Here is a 21780-nt window from a genome sequence, read left to right on the forward strand (position 1 = left end):
GAGTAGCAAGGGTTTTGAAACTAAAAGAGCGAAAAGAAGTAGGGGCAAAGGTATTTCCTCTTCTAAAACTTGAGATTTTTCATCTGTACCTGGAATCTGCTATGTTTCTTGTCTTTACTTCCCTCTCAATTACTGGAGAAGACACTTCAGGTGACTGTAGTTTTGGATACTAATGTCTTACTGCTTCTAGTCCACCGGAACCTATAGCAAATACCTCATCATATTATGCATTCACTAGAAAACAGACTTGACAATATGTATTTCCCACCCCCTAAACATTTTCATTCTCCACAAAAAGGGTAGTAGAAAAAAGAGGCTTTTATGTCCATCTTGCATAAAAGGGGTGGGAGGGGAATAAAGAAATTAAGTAAAAACATTGCAAGAAGAAAGAAAGTAGTGGAACAGAGAAGTGAAGAATTATCTCCAAAGCTTAGCAAAAACACTGTCTTCTACTTTTTCTCAGAGGCAGATGATATAAGCGGTGTTCATTAAAAATGTTTCAGAGAATTTTTTCCACCTAAAAGACACTTGGTTTCAAAGATTAGATCTATCAAATCCCTTTGGGAGTGAGAATGTGTATTTAATCATAATTCAAAGGAACCCTGTGGTGGAAATTCTTAAAAACGTTTAAGGTCTTAAAAATACATGAAACTAATTTTCCTTCCCAAGCAAGACCATGCATAGCATGAGAGAAAAGTGGATCCAACATCTCTATCTCAGGCTTATATACATCTCAAATCACGGGTAGTTTTTTCTCTCTCCATATTATCTGTGTGTGTCTTATAGTCTGGATGATGCTTTTCCGCTTCTGTTCCCTCTCCTCTAGAGACGAGTGATGAACTGAATTATCCAGTTTTACATAGAAGATGGGTATTATGTAGCATTTCTTTTATCATTGCTAGTGTCTCTCTCAGCTTCTTTCAGAGTGAATTGTACTATCTGCTGAGGTGTCCCTGAATAAAACTTTACCCGTTTCTGCTGAATTCTGTTGAAAGTTGACAGCATTTGGGAGTGGATTTATTAGAACTTTTCCCCAGGTTAGCTAATTAAGACAATGTTTACATTTCTAAAGAAAGAAATGTATGGTGTCAAACAGAAGGGAAGCAATTCCAACAACCAAACAAAACAAATGATCCATTTGTAGGAAGAAAGATCTAAATAATTTCTGTGATTTCTCATAACTGTGAAATTAAATGGACCACCCTGCTCCTCACCAGCTGCCTGTCTTTGTGTGGCTAGTTCCCAAGGAACGATTTCTGGACAATACAGATCTTGATCTTGATCATGAAAAAATGTCATGAAAGAACCATGACAATGCTGGGGTCTGTTTGGGAACCAAGTGCTTGAGTGGATGTATGAACTGTCATGTAAGGTAAAATGGATAGAATGATAATTTAAGGACAAATTTGAAGTTAGTCAGGAATTTGGAAACATCTGCTCATGTTATCCTTGGGAATTTAATCTCATACTTGTCAAATGTCTGCCTCATTTATTTTTTTAATAAAACCCCCTCAACCTCCCACATCTACAATTTCTGACTTTCATACAGACCTCTTCAAGCATTTGGCATTAATGCAAGTGGCACCTCCACTTGCATTAAGAAGCATCTCTTAGCAAAACTGCTTGCACATTAACATTTACATATTCATTAGAAAGTGGTTGTAAGATAGTCTGTGGGACAACATTTGTTTTACCATCCACTGCTGGATTGTTGTTGCTGCTTTAAAATTAAGGGAATAACAGATTAATTTGATTTTCACAGTAGAAAGTTATCTTTGTTTATTTGAAGGTGTATTTTGTGCTAGATGAAGGAGGAAAGTTGTCTGATATGAAGATAAGAAAAGACTCTGAAAAGACTCCTAACTCAGCTGGAGTTAGGAATATACTAATACACTCTTCCACATTAAAGCTGATATAATCTTTTCCATATAATTGCATATGGATTCTAGAAAAATTCTAAAATGTATTTAAGTATTTACATAATACTTCATTTGTACTTGTCATACACAAATATTTTATAGATACAGAATTTTTAAAAATTATATGGTTAATAGTGATGCCCAATAAAACTTCCAGCATCTGACTTGATTATTCCTAGTTGTACGTTTTTCCTCTGTGTATAATGCTATTGCTATACAAATGATAGTGTAGCATATTCATATATCTCTATGTATGTATATGCTTATACTCAAATCAGTCAAGAACTATCTTAGGTAGGAGAAACATTCTAATTGCTCCAATCTTAAAATTAAAAAAAAAATTTTAAAAAAACCCACAACCCAAACCCCCCTCTTGTTCAATAAGCAAGGTAGTTTAAACCCCATTCAGAAACTCTCATGCTATCTTGTTGATGCAACAGTTATGGTTTCAGCTGCAGAAGAGTCTGGCCCTTTTCTCCTTTCTCTCTCCTCAGAAAATAAATTCAACATCTTTCAGTCTTATCTTGCTGAATAAAAGTAGGTTAATTACAAAATCTGTAATGATTTTCAGCATCATTCTGACGTGATTTTGTGCCCAGATTTATTTTGTGGTGTACAAAGTACACTTGGTTTTATCAGTAAAAGAAATTAATATAACTTGAATACACAGAGAGCCTCATATTGATGTAAATCAATATAACTGAATTTAAGTCAAGTTGACTACATAAATTTTCCCTAGAGGAATATCTAACCCAGAGAGTCAATCTGTTCTTTACAGAAGTGTCACTGTTACTTTTCTGACCACAGCAACCATGTCATTCTGCCCTTTAAGAAATAGAGAATGCTATGAAAAGTATCCCTTCTGGATGTAAACAACTCATGCTAATATTCCATTTTATATGTCTGACAGATGGCCTGACATTATTTTTATTATGCGTGGAAAAGAAAAAAAATCCCCCAAAACTGAGTCTGACTTTTATCTTCAGTTCGTTGTGGATACCGACTTTAAAAGAATATTTTTATTATTTCCATCTCCCTTCAAAAGCAAATGATGTGCCACCTGCCTTCTTACTATTAAAGACAAAATTTAAAAAGAAAATCCATATCTGATTTATCCATTTTATGCTAGAACAGTTTTTCTTCCAAAATGGTTGAAAAGCAATGATTGAGCAGTCTGTAATACTAGGTTAAGTTGTCTTTTTTTCATCAACAATGTTTTGATGAAAAATGGCTTTTTTAATTAGAGACTAGACTGTTTCTACAATATATCTATTTTGTATGAACATGTTCTAGTATACCACTGAATAACTGAAATCCCAATCTAAATATTACCCCCTAAACCCATGTGTTTTACTTCAAAAAAGTGCTGCAGGTGTCCATGGATTTTATTTAACTATTTGCTTTTTCTGGACTGTCTGGGGAAATACATATTGAGCAAACAGTCCTTGCTACACTAGGAAGGAAAAAAGGTTTGTGCTATGGCAAACATAGTCTAGAGAGAGATCTCAGTGAGGGTGGGGCAATGAGAAGATGAACCACAGTCACTGTAAAACATTGCAGTTTGAATAAAAGTAATGAGTTTTGATATTTTCTCTTAGTGAACGGAAAGACCATTCTCTAACTAATAAATGAATAAATATGAACATAGAAGAAACTTGCTGTAAGGAATACAAGGGCTTTGTCAATTTTCCAGCTACTGCCACATCTGTGATGTAGTGCAGAGATATCTATTTCCCCGAGATAATTAATTAAGCCAGATATAACAATCTGGACACCGGCATAGATTTATTTATTCTGCGTTTCAATCTGTTACATCTGTCATCCTTGCAAAACTGATGGTAATGCTCAGTACTAAGAGATGAACAGGGTAGCTTCCACTGCAGAAAAAACGACTGAACCCTCTCTCTCGTGTCCTGTTATATCCATTGAGTCAATGGTCGTCTTTGCCTTAAGAAAAAGCAAAAGAAACACTTTCACCTGATCACTCACATCCTTAACTACAGTGAAACAAAAAGCTTTCAACAAAAACCCTCTAGATTTGAACTAGGAATTCCTTGTCTGCCAGAGGTGAAAAGACTTTTTAGTAACTTGAAGTAGCAAATGTAATCTGCTTATTTTTTGTAGGTTAGGGAAGCAAGGTTTTATTTACATAATACTTCATTTACACTTGTCATACACAAAACTCAGGATTATATTCCTTTCCTCCTTTTCCCAGCAGTATTCAAACAAAGCTTTTAAGTCTTTTCTGCCTTATGTCATCATTTACAGCTGAGCAAAGCATACGCAAGTTTTGCTGCTCCAATTTGCTATTTGCTATTCCAAACCCTCTCTGTGAGTGCAAATTACATATGAATGTGGAACCACAGAACAAGTGCTAGATTGCCACTTTGGGAAAAAACGTAGTACATAGCATGAGGTAACACAAGATTATCTGCAGTCTTTAAGGGCCACTTACAGCTTCAGCCTGTAAGGTCCACTTGTAAGTGTGTGAGGGGTACTCCAGTTTCAGGATGAGTAAGGGCTGACATTGAATTTTTTACCAGGACATACTGAGCCAACAGCAGTCTAATCCAAAATCGATTAAGAAGAATTATGTTATCCATATACTTCAGTAAGCTTTGGCTCCAACACTGTCATACTTTCCATATACTACCTATCTATCTTTGTCTATTTCTGAACTAACAGGCTTCTACTCCAACATTTTGCTTACTCTTTGCCATTAGCGTTTCTTAATCATTTTTCAGGATTAAAATTTTAAAACCTCAGCTAAATCTCAAGTTAATGTTCTCAGGTGCCATTTTCACATGACAATAACATTGATAGCTCATTGTTAAATACAGTTTTAGATCTACATGAAGAGCATGTTTGTCTACACATCTAAGATCTCTTTAGAAGATTCTTAATCACTGCAGTATCTTTGCTTGCCGATAATGCCTGGTGTTGTAAACTGTGTAATTCTAATATATTATTTTTCACTAACAACATCCCTGTTCCTTACACCTGAAAGTTTTATCCACCTGCTGGTTAATCATAGCAGAGTTCTGCTTTGTTGATGTATTTTTTCATGTCCCAATGGCTGCCCTATCTGTATTCTTCTTCTGCCTTCCTGGTCTGATGTCTTATGCAATGAAGAAGATATAAGTATTAGAGCAGCCAGAAAATTATTCTGAAAAGTAATGGAGAGCAAATAAAATACAACAGCTCCAAGTAGCACTTTCCAAGCCAAAGAGCACTGGCAGATGGAAAGAAGGGAATATCAGAAGGATATGCTGCCACAAATTTTGCTATAGCTCTGTGAGAAAGACATAGGCAGCAGAGGAATCATGCATTAATGTGATGCAGTTAAGACTGTGTCGCTTTTTATTAACAGTAACATGTCCTTCTAGAATCAATTATACACATTATTATAAGCTAAAGGATCTGAGATGGGCATTCATAGTATCAAAGAGTCACAGAATGGTTGAGGATGGAAGGGATCTCTGGAGGTCATCTGATCCAATGCCCCTGCTCAAGCAGGGCCACCTGGAGCCTGTTGCCCAGGACCATGTCCAGAAGGCTTTTGAATATCTCCAGGGGTGGAGACTCTACAGCCCCTCTGGGAAACCTGTGCCAGCGCTCGGTCACCCTCACAGTATGAAGTGCTTCTTTTTATACACAAGGAATCTGCTGTGTTTCAGGAGCATTGTGCCTCTTCTTGTTTGTTTATAGTAAAAGCTAACAAATTTTATGAAGAAAACTTTCAGATAAAGAATTATCTTTACTTGTTTCCTTGTCCACTATTTAATTCCTATCATATATTTGTATGTGCACATGCATGAATACAGGTAAAGTTTGCTGCATGGAAAAAAGCTGCAAATGAACCATTTTCTCTTCAGTGATAAGTTAATTTGCGTTGTTTGATTACTTTTTTTGGACATGTAACCTTTTCATTAATGCAAGCTTCATATTGAGTCAGAATAGAGAAGAAATAAGAAGATTCAAAATAGGCCTAGAACAGTCTATCGGTAATATATTGTAATGATCCACTTGGGGGAGATGATGAGTTGCTCATGTGATAATGCTGTGTAATACTGCACAGCTATTAATTAAGAGGAAATAATTTGCTTCTAGTATGGGTCACGAACACAAGTTACAAACCCGTAGTCTATGACATTTCTGTGGTGCATATGTATGCACCTATACCACAAATGAAAACAAGATACATTCCTTTGGACCTTCTTTGAAATCCATTTGAGATTCAAGTAGGGAAAAGCTCAGCTCATGAAAAATTATAAGTTTCCTTGATTATAGTACCATTGGGATTTGCCATGATACAAGTACATCAGTGGCTGTCCATCAACAGCTTCCAGTACAGTAAATTTCCCACTGGTCAGATGCTAAAGTGGTGTGAATGGCATAGTTCAATCGACTTCAGTGGTCCTATGCCAATGTACAGCAGATAATGCTTCAAGCAGCCTTATCTTTTCATATTTGTACCTGTAAAAGTCATCTTATTTCAGCAAAATCCCTAAACTGCAAACACTTAGCCAGCAACATTTCTGGAAGTTTCATTTTCCAGTTGTTAGAATGACAGTTGTGAAAACAGTCTCTAGGAGTCCATGTTTTTCAAAGCTCTAGAAAATTGTCATTATGATAGTGACGAACCAGGCTTTTTACTTCAGTCTGAACACAATGAGTGGCTTTGGAGATACTAAGGAGATGGAAACAGTGGTGCTTTAGCACCAGCCATTTGAGACTACCCTCCAGCCATATGAGACAAGCCACTTCTGTGGCTCGGCAAGAAATGGGATGCCGTTGGAGGCACATGGCAAAATGCAAAGGCATCTTGAATGAGGAAGATAGAGCCCCAAGTTTCTGCTCAAAGCTGCACCAAAAATATGGTTTTTTGTATTCATATTAAGGAAAAACCATACTGGTATAATTTAAACTGGCATCCAAAGGATTGACTCCAGCAATTCAAATTTATATCCAAATATGATAAAAAGTCATAGTAGGGAAGTGTCACTGATATGAGATTCTGATATGAGGTCTATTATGCCTGAGAAAGCTCAAATTTTAAAAATCCTATGATCAGATTTACTTTCTCTGGTTTACTCTAGCAATATACTTGCCGCAAAAGTTTACTCATTTAAAGAAAGTGTAAAATGCAGACAGGCATGTTTGTCATCAAACCACCTGAGAAAGCTTTTGTTAACTATGAATTATTAAGGTAATGTACTTCCTGGCAGCATAACGATTAAAGATATTAAGTCCACAACCAAGAAAATAAAAGAAAAACATTCCAGCCTCTGCTTATACATGATGCCAATAAGACCTTATAGTAGCCAAGTATGTATATGCATGTATATGCATTAAGCTCCACAAAAATGTGGTTTAAATTCCAGCACAATTTGTGGTCTACATCACACTCATACACCCATCTTTGCTCCAAGTTTTGTTACAAATTCTGCTACACTATTCTCTTTTCCATTTGTTTTTCCTGTTTAATAGTAAAACCTATAATATATACTTGGTATGTAAAAAAGAGAAGTTATGCTTCTTGACTGATAAAGTCAACACATACTGGATCAACAGCTTTTGTTTCAAAGTTTACTGCTTTTCAAATGTATTTGTATCTACATTCATTCACATATAAAAATATAAACAGCTACGTACATACCCCAGGTATAGTATCTTCATACTATATTGTCCAAATATATACTATGTATGTAAGCACAGTTAGTTATAATTAAAACAAAGATTGTTAAAATTGGGCCTTGTAAGAAGGTACCATGATGACCTGAGTGAAGGTATTCTCCCAAATCAGGCTTTACCTCAATTCTGTGAGTTTAAAACAATGGCAATATTTCCCTGATACCTCATTTTTCAGTGTTTGGTAGTTACAGTGCTGAATGCTTTCCTGACACAGAACAGTCCACGAAAGTAAGGGAATGATAAAAGAAAAGACTTTTTGTTGTTATACTGGACGAGAACAAAACTGGAAATGTATAATGGACTGAATAAAATATCCTAAGGAATGATGAAATGCGACTATTAACTAGTATGAAACAGTGCATTTCTCCCTCTTGTTAACAACAGACTTGCTATAACATTGCTGGAGAATCGGAGCTGATCATTTTCTGATCTTAAATACTAAGGCCAATTTAACTTCTTCCCAGAAAACCGTGGGAGTCAAATGTCAAGATAAAATTGTTGCCACACAGAAATTGGTGTATTACCCTCTTGGCCTGTGGGTTACAGATACGTGAAGGGGCTTGACGTAGGATTGACTTGCCATAAGGACACTGAAGAGGTGCAGGCAAATCCACTTTCAATGTGACGGTCTCTCGGGCAAGGGGCAGCACTGTGCAGTGATTCTTTCAGTCTCTTTTTCCTTTCTGGCAGAGTGGAGCTTCAGTTCATAGAGTCATGACAGGAGTTAAATTAGTCTGTAAATTCTGTGCTTCTGGTGGGCCTAATGAGGAATTCTGTGAGCAACAATACCTCTGGTTCCTCTGGTTAAAAAGCAAAGCAAAACTTTAAAACAGAATGGGCAACTTATACTGAAATAATATTTGCACTAATGTTTACTACCTTATCATTAATATATATTTATGTATTGTATATCTAAATATGTATAAACACAAATAATATGAACTATATATATTACATGTACTGAACCAAACCGAATAAATCAAACTCTATTTAGACACATACACAGAAACACTTATACATACCTGAATTGAAAATGCAGAGGCTTAAAAAGGTACGTAATCCTATTTACTGAATATTTCCACTGAAGTTTATGTATATGGAAATATGAAGTCAGATCATGCACATGTGTAAGTGCCTGCAAGACTTGTACTGTAGTCACCATATCTACATTTAATCATTTGATCTTTCTGGTCTGTACAGTTTTTGCTTCTAATTCAAAGAAAATTAACTTACCTTATCACATGTGACGATAATGGATAAGGGACCTCTGATGTTTCCATCAAAAATAGAAAAACAACTCATGAAAAACTCTTCAGAGGTGAATCGATGTTCATGGTGAATTTGTGTAAGCATGCTGCCATTCATTCCTAACCTTCACATCTTTGCACTCAGTGTAAAAACCAGTCCATGTAGACACATTCTGCAAAAGGTTTCTGTTGGAAACCTCTCTCCACTTTCTCTTTTGATTCCCTCTCCCCTGTCCCGGATCAATATGACTGGCAGGCCACTTTTTCTGATTTCTATTTATACCTCAGAATAGGGAATGATGGAAATTCTGGATCAGTTCTCCATGGCTGTATGTTAATATGCACTTTGCTTTCAATATCACTGGCGATGATGACTCAAGGTACAAAGTGATAGAGAATCAGGACCAGGTGTATCTAGATTTGTAGATGATGGTGCAATCAGCCTGCATTTGTGAGATCACACGATTTTGTTTCAAGTGAATATTTGGAGTGGTAATTCTTGACAAGCTATGGGGTTCATAACAATCTGACTAGCAAACTTCAGAGTGAAATGTCCTGTCTTTCCTAAACAATGTGACTTAAAACACTTAGATGAAGAAATGGAAAAGAACATGCAGGAAATTAGTACTATTGTTCACATTTGATTAAAGATAAAAGAAGAGAGAACAAGTGAAAAGGAAATTATTTGAATTTTTTTAATCTAGTAGTGGCTTGATTAAGAGATCAAATGATAGTAATAAACGATAAAGCATTAAATTTAAAATTAAAGCAAAGTGAGTTTCACAAGATACACTTAATTTATATCAATAATTCTTCCCATATTGTTCTTATCAGAAGACAGCCTTACTTCATGAAAAGGAAATCTAGTCAGGATATCACTTAAGTACAAGTCATGTTAAAAGGTGGTAAATGAATAGAGATGGACTTAAGCAAGCATATGTTTCTCACAGGTGGATTAAGAGCATATTTTTTCTGCAACAGGACGAGTTCGTTGCAGAACGAACTTTTGCAGACTCTGCAAAAGTCGAGTTCTTGTTCCAGGAATACTCTCTGAAGAAAGTCTTGAGACAAAATATGTTCTGAATTTTTCAGTATAATGGCAGGGAAGTATGGGAGCCATGAGTCTTTTTATGTTGAAACTGCTAGGGCAAATACAGTCTATAAAAAATACTGACAGTCAAGATTGGTAATATTTATTCTGTAGCTTGTGCTAGTTGCCATAATAGCCAAGAGAAATGACTGGGTCCCTTACCTTTAGAAGTTCATGTTGAGTGAGTTCTTTCTGGGGTTTTTCTTTTAAAAAATTACTGTGTAAAGAATAGGAGTTTTGGAAATACCTGAGCTAGCTTTGTCTTCCAGATCAGCTATAATGACCAGAATTGGATTTATACAACTATCACTACCACTGGTATGCTTTCCGTTATGCTTCCCTTCTCCTCCAGCACTGAGCAAGTTACAGAGCAGAATTAGGCCACTGGAGACTGGATGTTCGAGGAGGAAATGGGTGGAAATGTACATTCCCACCACACTGCCATTCCTCCTCAGCATTGTAATAAATAACACAATCCATCTTTAGGGGGGCTGTTTCTATTGACTGTAGTGGGATTATCCATTACTACAGCAGTAAAATAACGAGTGTGACAATCCCACCTCCTGCACAAGCAGGTCTGCATCGGTTCATTTTGTAAGGTTTTCTATATGCTTTGAGAGAGGGTAGGGAACAACGAAGCTTTGCTTGTCTTCTGTATGTTGCCTCTGCCATTGTCTAGCTGTGTTAAAGTGTGCACATCTGCGTGCAAAGATTCAGACAAGCTGCTGTAGTTAATTTTTATGGTTAATAACTTGATTCTGACATTTCTGAGCAGAGCATTATAAGGCTTGTCTTTTAGCCTGAAGCAGGTAACGATGTCATATGAGTGACATCCTGACTATTGTCTTAATTATGAAGAAAACTGGAGACTGTGATACTATAATGTTTCACTGGGAAAGCTGAATGGGTGCCAGTGTGGATGACAGTACAGAAGAATGTATCATCAGTGATCACAGCAGTGCCTGTCCATTTCAGGGAATCTGCAAGGAAAGAATGGTTTAAAATAAGTTACTCTTCCACTTAGCTGCCTACATTGCAACACTTTTTCCATATGTCATATTTTCCTCTGTATTTCAGTGCTTACTATATATTCCAAAAGACTTAAAGGTTCCTTCACCTTCAGTTTGCAACGTTTGGTTTGAGCCACGTAAGCCCTAACTCAACCTTATTAGAAAAGAAGAAAAGATCAGTCATTACTCATTCAGAAACATGTAGCGTTTCAGTTTTCACATTGCTTAAAACCCTGAAAGTGTCTTAATTCCACTGGGAAAGAAATTCACTCTCACTTGCAGAACACATCCATCAGAGGAATATATGTAATAAGGCTTTGTGTGTCTCAGTGTCTGTTGCTACAGTTAGGAATCTTTTAAAGTTGCATTTTCAGAATAAATAAATGTATATTGCCTCAAGTTTCAGATTGTAAGCAATGTTAGAAAGACGTTGTGGACAGTTTAACATTTAACTTTGTGCTACATTAGCTCATGGATTTGCCTGTGGCTGATCAGGTACAGGCCACTGTTGAAAACAGGCTGCTGAAATCACTAGGATGCTCAGCTAATTGAAGTGCTATATTGATGGAGCTGTATCTTCTTGTGCTGTCACTGAAGGATTATGTCCCACTGGTCAGTTGCAGTCATCCAGTTTTCAGTGGGTTCTGCACACTGGTGAAGCAGAGACTCAACTCCTCTTTTATTATTTCTTTAATGCGCTTAAAAAAGGTCTGTACGTTGGGGTCATTCTTTATGTGAGCTCATGGTCATTAGTTGGTCTCTAAGCTTGTGCTAGTTTTGTGGTTTTGTAGTTCTGCAAGTAATTAGGCTTAAAAAAAATCTAAACTGTTAATTGAATAGCAAAATCCCTTCCTTCCTTCACAGACCTTTGAGACTACTCAGCCTGCCTGTATTACTGTAAAAACCTTGCAATATTTGCCTTCAGAGAAAAATAAAATTGCTGCCATTTTTCTTTTGCAAGCAAACTAGAAAGAAAATAACAACAGTCCTAATTCAGCAGCAAGACCTGATATTGCTCCTGCTTCAAAGCAATACTAAACAATGTTCAGATTGGCAAGGGCACTCTCTAGCCCCTTTGATCCAACTCAGAGTCTCAGGTTCATAAAGAAGTTCTCATACCACAGCTATAAACACAGAAGCAACAATGAAATATCCACCCATGCCTTTTGGAAATGCTGTTTGAAGCTAAGTTCCTCAAGAAGTCCACCTTAAGCATGAAAAGCAGCTTTTGTGCCCCATCTGGGTACTGTATTGGCTATGAACGATTAACAAAAGATAACTATCTTCTTACAAATATTCATCTAATAAAAATAGTTACTGTGAGCTTTTCAAAGCATTCCAGAGAATATGCGTGCATGTTTTCCCTTTATTTTAATGGATACTATCTGTCTATTATCTGCCTTGAAAACTCAAATTCATATTCAGAATTATCTCCCTAAACAACTTCAACAAAATCAAATTGCTGTGAAATATAACGTTAATTCCTACATCATATATCAGACACAGGCAAGGATTTTTGTCCTCTTTAATAAGTCTTCAGGAAAACAATTCAAGACAAAACAAATATTTATTGTACTAATCCGTAAACACAAGGGAAAAATAAAATTGTGCCAGCTGAAATAGGATTGTTCAATATATGTGATACCCAAATTACATGGTTACTGGGAGCAGTTTTGTAATCATTTAATGAAAAAAAAATTTGGAAAATACTTTCAAAACCAAAGAACTTTCATACTTAACTAAACTTTCATACTCACTAAGGAATGACAGATTAGTTGTGCTAATGTCTGCCAAACGTGGCCAGCCAACTGAAAAACCCTCTAAAAATTTCCATAAAGAAAACCTACAATCTATTAAGAGACATATAAAGCTCTGGACAGTTTCTCTTGCCAGAAATTCCAAGAGAGAAGCAACTGAGACACACATATTTTAAACGGGTATTTCCTGAGAAACCATTATCACCATAAACCAGCTGAGCAACTCTCTTGACTTCTCTCTGAAATTACCAGTTGAATAAGATGAGGGATTGTTTGCTTGTTTTGAACAATGTAGGAATATGGGAAGCCCTGAAGTAAACAAGCTTGCTCAGGTCCCAGGCAGTCTTGTGAATTACTCAGTAGTTACATTAGTTTCAGTGGTAACTTTGCTCAGGTCAGATATACGTATATCATTATGGAGGTGATAACACTGATCCTGCAAATTTATCTGAGCTGATGGAGGCAATGACCTCAAGGTAATGCTTATTCAGAATCTCCTCCTGATGTTGAAAATGCAGGTACAAACTGTATATTCTGTGAACTGCTTATAATGAAGGATAACAACAAAAATTGCAATATTTTTGTTTGGGCATGCAGTTCATGCTGTAGAAGTGCAACTGTAAAAGGAGTTATCCTCCTGAGGTCACTTATTTGTTTGCATATAAGTATGCATCCTAAATTACTTATCGCAGAAGGCTCATGACAGGCTAGCTGAATCAATACCTGGATAGGTATACTTAATGTTAAATACTGGGTAATGTTATGGAATTTTTACTAATTTAATATAATTACAACATTAGGTGGTTGAATTACAAAGACAATGAGGGTCGTGTATTTAGGTGTCCAAAAATTCACCTGCTGTATTTAAACCAGATACTTATAAAACATATATATTCTCGAACGTAGATCACAGCCATTTCTGAAGACAGAATTTATAATATTTTTTGGTTATATAAAGCACTGATATTTACCAGAATTAATATTATAGACAGTCCCATTTTGATAATTATAGCTGTAAGTTTTCATATAGACTATCCCAGGTTGAAGGAAGTTAAAAAATCAGATTTTGAGTAATTTTTAAGCTGAATATTTTGCAGAACTGCAGCAGCAGAGTAGCACCTGTGGTTTTAAAGACTATTGACGGGACCTAATATATTTAAAACCTTTCCCCTCAGGTTTGCATGTTGTGGCTGGATTGTAGACCGACAAGTAAGGAAGATTAGAGTCACACTGTTGACTCTGCCATTAATTCATGCAACTGGTTTTGTCACTATAAAGTACAAGTAGTTATTACTCACAATAGTCTGAAACTAATTCTTTTCACATCATGTTGGCTTGTCAACACTAGCCAAAAAAGTTTTCTTCAATAAAATATTACCTTACAATTTCAAATTAAAATTACAATTTCAAATTAAAATTACATTTTTTTAAATGGTTGAGGTCTTGTGTGCAGTTTTTCAAATAATTCTGGTTTTAATGGAAACCTTTAACTGGTTAACTGCTTTCAAAATAACAGCAGAAATAAAAATTAATTTGAAGTCTATTAACAAATTAAGAAGCCAGTTAAACTATTTTCTGCCATTGTACATTGACTTGAAATAATAACTTTATATTCATTTTCAAGTTGATAGATAGGGTGATATTAACAAATTTTTCCTGCATTTTATCAACGAGAAAAAGGTTTCATTGTCATCACCACTGGACCAGTTTCTGTATTAAAAACATTAATGAATGTAAGCTGCAAATAAAATTTTATATAAATTATTGACAGGTAAAGACTTTGCCAAATTAAAAGAGTGAATAATTTTATAATTATTTTATTTTTGTGGTGAATTCAGACTCATAGTATTTTAAACTGGGACTCTACTTCACCTGGTTTGGAATAATGCACATTTGAATAGAATTAGACTCATCAGGTATCAAATCATATTCATCAAGAATAAAGAAGTATTCATTGCTTAAGGAAATGTTCTTTCAGAGGGAAGAAAATGTTTTCTTATCATGATATTGTGCCAAAGAAAGGCTTGCTGAACAAAGTGTCAGCTAATGTCAGCAGACAGATGTGGAGCCTACACACTCCTTCAAAGTCAAAGTTGCAATGATAGCATTTCAACATTGTGGTTTATGCTGCATTTTTGCATAGACATATGAAATCTTTCATCATCACAATTACCATATTATAGGCATACAATTAATAATAACAACTATAATATCTATCTTTTTCTTATAATTACTTGTTGAAAATATTCTTTTCTCTACCCATGCAAAGGGAACAGACACATTTTAAGTAAAAATCTAAGTTATAAGGAGAATCTGGGAAAGGCAGAGATAAATAATCTACCCACAAAAGAAACCAATAGCTGACTAAGCAATTATTTTGGATCACAAAAGAGACCCATTTTTTCAATAACAATCATGAACACTGTAGGGAAGCAGCTTTTCCTCTTATCAGACTGGTGTGATATATATAAACGGTCTTGGGAACAGGCAATTACCTTACACACTTATAAGGTATATTTTAACTGCGAACTTAAATATTACCCATTCTAATAACTTTGACAATGTATATGTACCAAATAAACTCCTGCTCAGGTCTAATTAAATTTAGCTCTAGCTCAGAGTGTTTGCAGGATTAGAGCTTAGGTTTTTCCTTTAGAATATAAATATTATTTCTACCTTTTATTTTCCTCATTCTAATAATCTTCTGAGAAACAAGCAGTATGACCCATAGCAATAGCCTTAATTTGCAAAATATGACTATTTTTTTCACATACAGGATAAATTGTCTTAATCACAGATAATTAATCTTTTTCCCTCTACTTAGGAAAACACATTATATGTGGTTGTGAAGCAAAGTTTTGAGAGAGATTTAATAGGACTTTTATAAATATTAAATCTAATTTAATAATGTCCTTTCCATAGAATTTTAGCTCACATGTTGTCAAGCAGTAACAAATGTCAAGACCTTTACAGAAAGATGAATATTGGTATTGCTTTTTAAAAAATTTACACTGTACAGGAGGCGTAGAACATGTATGGCAGAAAACAATGTACAAGTAATGGTATTTTTTAGGAATCTTGAAGATGTGCTTAGTTCATAGGGGAAACTATGCTTCAAGAGTTAGTGAGTTAAATAAGAGAGAAAACTATCTAATTACATTTTATTTTAGCTTTTGGATTTTAAGCCATTAAACTGCAAATAGGGGTAGTGTTTAACAAAGGATGATATAAACGCTGTTTCATTACTTCCACCCAAAAATACTTTTAGAAACTTTGGGATCTTTCGTAACTTACATAAAATACTGTTTGTTATAGATCTTTTCCAATCTCTTCCTACTACAAAGGAAGGAAGATGATCTGTAACAGGAGCACCAATATGATCTCTAAGAAGGCCTCCAGTAAGTTTGAGTGATAATCAGAAAACAGAACAAGATTAATTTCTCCTTTAAGTTGAGGGATTTCTCATGTGAAGTTTCTATGCCACATTATACTATGGAATTAACAATTATTTTGTTCGTATTAATATTATTATGTTCGTATTTGTAGTGTATTGCAGATACCTGTAACAAACACAATCCAAAACCACTCAGTCAGTGCTAGTAGGGGTACTCAGCTGCTGGAGCACAAATCCAGATGTTCAGGGGGGAAATCAGGGGAAAATCCTGCTGGAGGATTAGCACTGTAATTAGACCTTATGCCTCTGCATCTTCTGCAAGCACTCACCTTCTTCATGAGAGGTACCTGTGCTAAAGCTCACTTCACTTCCCTCATGGTAGAAAGAGTCTGGGGAGCAGATGCCATTGTAGGTCTTTAAGTAATCTACGTGGTGGCCAATACTGGAACAGGCAAATCAAGAGATTTTCTCATGCTGTTCCTTTGCTTGGAAACAGGATCATCAACATTAGTGTCTCTCCCGAAGCATGTTTAGCTATGTCTCCTGTGGTTCAGAGCTAATGCATCCATCATGTTGAGGAATTTCTTTCTGCTTTGTAAAAGAAGTAGTTAAAATAAAATATGCAGTGTTCTAGGGTGCTAACTGCTTCAGCAGCTGCCCTCCCACACAAAAACAAGTGCAAGAAACCACTGAATGAAAATACCAAGATTTATCTCATGATCTCAACAGCTGCATATCTGATTGTTCACCAATGCTTTCCCCAGGGGCTTAGGAAATAACCTGTATTTGTTGGCATAGGACCAAACACATGCATGCAGAAAGTACTTCAACTGATACTACTTCTAGTGCAAGACAATACAAAAATTATTGTTCTATTTGCTGCTGCTGCAGCTTCAGGGATATTTAAAAAAAAATAGAACTCTTTAAAGGTTTATGTTGTATTTCTTTTTCTAGCAGTTTGAGAAATGAAACCCTGAGTTATAGGAGCAGCTTTTGTTGATGCAGTATTTATAGTGAAAACGGTTATACTTACTGCCTGTTTAAAAACTTCTGACTGAATAACTCAACAGAAGTTACAAACAGCAACGCCTATCTTGAAGACTCACTTTTTTCAGCAAGCGTGCGTTGTGAAAATTGGACTGGAAAACTCCCATTTTGGGAAATTATATTCTCCCCTTTTTATTGGATAACACTGGAGTCAAGAACTTGTGTGAAATAATTATTTTCTGGCACAAAAAGCTAAGAAAAATACAAAATAAGTATTCTGATGTTTTCAGATGCCAAAAAGAAAAAAGAAATCTTCATGATCTGGTCAAGAGATCTTGTTACTCATTCATATTTTAGCATAAATCACTTCATTCTTTTTAGCTGTTGCTGTTGGTCTTTGTGAAATCTGTTCTAGAAACACAGTACTTGAAGAATTGATCAATGTTATAAACCACATATCTATATTTGTTTAAGAAGATTTTCTTTAAGAGGAAATATAACAAGTCTTGGAACACACTCATTAAGACCAGTGTCTGTAGTAGCTGGCTAACACCCTAACAATGACAAACAGATCCTTCTCCGTGCTCATAGCATTTTTCTTCTAATACTTGTTAATTCATCTCATTATAGTTATAACCACAGATTCAGAGTTCTCCTTAAATCACCACATTAGAATCCTACATTTAGTAGCAGCACAGGCAGCCTGGAATCATCCATTACAACCATATTCAGAGATTCCAAAATCTTTGCTAATCTACTCTTCCCACTAATTTAATAAAAATAAACTTACAAGACTGGCTATGATGTTTGCTAATATCTAATATACGTGTATTTGCAAGCAGTCAATACCTTTGGTGCTAGGTACAATGTCATTTCTTCTCACAACCAGTCTCCAAGCTAAGCAGAATTCAACACATCTGTTTTCGATGCACAGTACATATATGTTTCCTTTAATGTGCAGTAACTACTAAGTCTCTTTTTATACTCAGAAAGTTTGCTGTAGCGTACAGCAAAGGAATATGAACAACCATCTAACGCACAGCCCCTCTACAGTTTTGAGACTCTCTTATGATAACTACCAGTAAACTACAGGTAGTGTCCTCAGAGTCAGCTGTGTAGGAACTATGTGGGATGATTGTCATGATAACCTTTCAATCTTTGTAATTTTACAAAGCGTTCCTTGTATTAAAGTTACTTAGCATAAACTATTATTAAACTGACAAGCCATTAAAATGTAACAATTAAATAACCTCACACTTTTAAATATTATCTTTTCTTCTGATTCACTCCTGTAAATGAATAACATGACAAATTGCACTGCAGTGACCTGACATAAAATATGTAGGAGTGTCTGGGGTGTATTTCCATTAAGTATCACAGATTTTGCACCCAATTCTTAGATTTGCTGTAAATGACATTAAATGTTTGTTGCTTGAACTTTAAATGTTTGATCTTGATAATACAAACAGCATTTTGTAAGAGAAAATAAGAATGGTGTTCATTTTTGCTAACATATTAGTACTATTTCTAGGTTTCCAAAGCCATTTTATGTTGAAAAGTGGAATAAAAAGCAAGCAAAACATTTGGGAAACTAAAGCCTAAGAAGTTCTCATCTTGCTTAGTAAAACAGTGCAGCTCTTCTTGCCCATTTACAGCAAAGTAGTTCAACAGAGATTCAAAATCTGCAGAAGTTAAAATACCACTTACAAATACTGAAACTCAAAGGCTATACTGCACCCAAAGAAATTCCTAGTTTTATTAAAAGGCACAAAAGTCCCATATTTCTTTAAGCGTGTTGATGATAAGTATACTTTACCCCTGAATATTCAAAATACTACTCCAATAAAATTTGTGCAAAATTTGTTTTCAATGACCATAGGTAGTATAAATGCCAAACTAGACACATACTTCAGAATGAAGGCACTGTCGGTTATAATTTATTCCCCTCTTACATAGCCCAACATAGTATGAATTTCAGGCCATGTATTCTGTCGTGTATCTGAATTTCTTTTTCAATTTTTGTCACTCTATCATTAAATATTTTTATGTCTTTTACTAATTTTTGAAAAGAGATTACCTCTCCAAAACCAGTGATGTAATTAAAGGCAACAATTATTTAATGTATTCCTTTATGGCAAACTAAATCCTATATACTCCATCATATTTTATAAGTAAAAAAATGGACCAAAAGGTATTCATAACAGGTCCTGATCCTGCTTTTACACAGCTTTCAGTTAAGCTTTTAATATCAAAATGAGTTTCTGTACAAATGTCAGGGTTCGGAGATCTCCAGACACAAAGTATTTGAAGATTCAGAAGCACCTGGATTATCCTAGCTGACTAAAGTGGCATATAAAGACCTCTGCTGAGAAAAGCTGCATAGAACAGTTATATTATTGGCATGACCAAATTGCATGCCTCCTCTTCCTTTAGTATGAGATTTATAAGGAAAAAATATAAAGAAAGTAATAAAACATATGGAAATTTTTTTGTCAGTGCACTAAATCCCTGCAGAGGCAAAGTAAGAGAATAGACAGGAAAAAAAAAAGGAAAGTATCTCTCAGATAAAAAGATTTGCCATAGGAGGAATAAATACACACACACAAAAAATTGTCACCTCTTTGTAAAGGTAAGATTAGTCTACTAAGGTCACTATTGAAAATTATTGGTGTGAAATATTTGTAACACTTAGAAACCTTATATGTTGCATCCAACAATGTATTTCAATAATTTTTTTTTGTTTAAGTATGTTACATTATTGTTTTAAACAGCCTTGTCTTGTTATGCTTTTAAACTTGACATCGCTTCTTTCTAAAGGGAGAATTTATGAAGCAGTCATTCCCATTCTTCCTCCATCCCATCCTCCCTCTTTCATAATAAGTCAATCAGTTTGCTCAGTTCCTTTTAAATTTCCCTATTCCAAATAAAGAAAATACTTTTATTTGTAGTCATTACTGCCCAAGAAGCTGTGGTGGGACTCTTGATTAAACATCCTTGTCATTTCTGATCTTTTTTTTTCCTTACTAAGTAAACTCTGGGGGGAAAAATGAAACACAACCTGCAAAAAGTTTAATTCTTCACCAGCAGAAGTCATCACCAGCATATGCTATTGGTCTTTGCCAGCAAGAGCAGACCCAGAAGTAAAGATTTCCTCACATTATGTGCCTGAAACAAATCTCTTCCTCATTGACGAGCTCCCCAGACACATTGCTCTGGCCCTTGAAGCAACAATCATAGTGGCTCCAAACGTTCTTGCTAAAAAGTGAAGAATTTGTCAAAAGCCATTACAAGTAAATTTTGGTACCCATTCAGAGTATTTCTGCCCTGCAGTCCGCAAGAATCTCTATGGCTTATGGAAACCTTCTTCACCTAACTTTGAATTAGCTTGTTCTGGCTCTGATAATAGCTCTGCAGTCTGTGATGAAACAGACTGCAAAATTCATCAGAGGCTTTGCGACTGCATAGTCTGTTCTAAGGTCCATTCTGTGGTGGCTCTGCTGCTATCAGGACCATAGCTAGCTAATGTACAATGCTGGGTACATCTGCCAGAACTGCAGGCATTTCTTTAGACTACTGAAGAGATGTACCCTGTGTCAGTTTCTGGTTATGAGTGCAGAAAAAACATATAAACCAGATGGGTAGAACTGTTTGTAAATAACAAATGTCCATAAAGCAGTCCTCCAACTCCTAGTGCTTTTAAGTAACATTCTCCAAACTATTTCCGTTACATGTTTTGTTATCACAAGCTTGAAGTTAGCTAACACTTAGCTGATAAGCGGTATATGTTTATTCTTTGTACAACAGCTTCAACATCCATAAGTAAACTGGTTTTTATTAAGCTAATTGATATTAAATTAGGACTCTTTACCATGTATGCATTTGTGAACATATTGACACAAGTTGAAAGAAACAATGGGTGAAGAAGTAATGAAAGGAAATTCCACAGGCTGAGATACAGTGCTGAGTGGTCAGGGGGTATGGCTTTCTGATCTGAGTATCTGCATAGACAGAAGACTATTAATCCTTTTACTGTTCCCCAAGTAGTTTGGGGCTGCAGTCCCAAGTTGCTAAAGGACGTGAGGAAGGAATTCAGGCTGAAAAGTTAGATGATGGCACTTCATTAAAACTAGTTTGAGAAAGAGGGTAAGGAAACACAGCCCAGAAATACCAGCACTTTATCACTTACGGCCTTTACCTAAGGAAATATGAAATGCTTCTGAAAATCCATGATGCACAGAGAGGATGGGTGATATATGTCTTGGCCTTTCCATCAGGAATATTCTGCAGAGTGTGGGGAGGAGGGGTATTCCCCCAATCCTGATTTCTTCTAACCCTCCTGTGATGTTACCACAAATAACCCACACTGACTTCATTTAGCTTAAGGTCCATTTTAGGGTGACATGCAGCAGCAACAGCAGAAGCAAAATAGCTGGTGAGACAAATGCCATTGTTCTGCAGGGCTCACGCTGTCCCCTGAGGTTTTCTTTCGATGTGGGCTGATTTGTTACAGAATTCAGGGCCTCTCCTCTGCTTCCCATTTGCATGGATGAGTTTTCTGAAAACATGCTAATTGCACAGTTATTAGTCTCCTTTATGAACTCAGTCACAGTACTATCTCTGTCAAGGGCCTCTTGTAGCTTAAACGCTTTTATTTTCCTCCCCATTGTATTTTTAATTTCTGC

This window comes from Calonectris borealis, chromosome Z, assembly GCF_964195595.1.
Source record: "Calonectris borealis chromosome Z, bCalBor7.hap1.2, whole genome shotgun sequence".
In the NCBI taxonomy this organism is placed as follows: Eukaryota; Metazoa; Chordata; class Aves; order Procellariiformes; family Procellariidae; genus Calonectris; species Calonectris borealis.